The sequence below is a fragment of the Cydia amplana genome, chromosome 25, assembly GCF_948474715.1.
Source record: "Cydia amplana chromosome 25, ilCydAmpl1.1, whole genome shotgun sequence".
Classification (NCBI taxonomy): domain Eukaryota; kingdom Metazoa; phylum Arthropoda; class Insecta; order Lepidoptera; family Tortricidae; genus Cydia; species Cydia amplana.
The window spans coordinates 1,450,316-1,451,059 of NC_086093.1; the positions used below are offsets into that span (position 1 = coordinate 1,450,316).

A 744-nucleotide genomic window follows, 5' to 3' on the forward strand; every position below is an offset into this window, starting at 1 on the left:
AAGGTTACAATCGCTATCGCTTCAACAGCGAAACGCTTTGTGGCTCTCTATTACTCTTCCATATTAGTGCGACAGTGACAGTTGCATTTCGATCGCTACGGAGCGTAAGCGATTGGAACGTTGGCGGAGCGATCCGCACGGACGGTCCGCATGACACTAAATCCAGCCTTAAATTATTTTAAGAAAATGTTTGTCATACCCTTTTAGGCTCCATTAGAGATTGAATTATTATATAACTTTTAGTATTTTTACCATGATGCAATTTTTTTTAATTAGTTAAATAATACCATAAACTACAAAACGCTGCTTATTTTCGTAGTCGACACCTAGCGCCAACTAGCGGACTTATCAGTACCGCTACTTGACACTAGATGTCACGACAAACTAAAATTGAAAAATTCACTGCTTCCGGCAGGACTCGAACCCGCGAGCTTTTGGAACACCGGTCCAATAGCTCTTAACCAACTGAGCTACGGAAGCCTAAGCGTGTGAATCTTTCCATTTCTTTCTTTATGCAAGGAGAATAGATAGTATAGAGGGGCCCTGTCATAGTAAATTTTGTAGTCGCAGTAAATTCACTGCCATCTATCGACACACAATTAAACCTCATAAAGAAAATGTATAAAACTATCAAAAAAATGTATATATATGGATACCTAAATGATTTTATTATTTTCATATCATTTTAACCCATGTTCTTTCCCTGATACCTATGGCCTTGTTAGATACCAGTGCTCGAAATAA

The 744-nt window shown here is 38.3% G+C and overlaps 1 non-coding gene across 1 annotated transcript; it reads right to left on the reverse strand.

Moving 5' to 3' along the window:
- Positions 1 to 403: 403 nt before the first annotated feature.
- Trnat-ggu (transfer RNA threonine (anticodon GGU)) lies at positions 404 to 480 on the reverse strand. The gene has a single exon. It is a non-coding gene; the product is annotated as a tRNA-Thr (tRNA).
- Between the last annotated feature and the right edge of the window lie 264 nt (positions 481 to 744).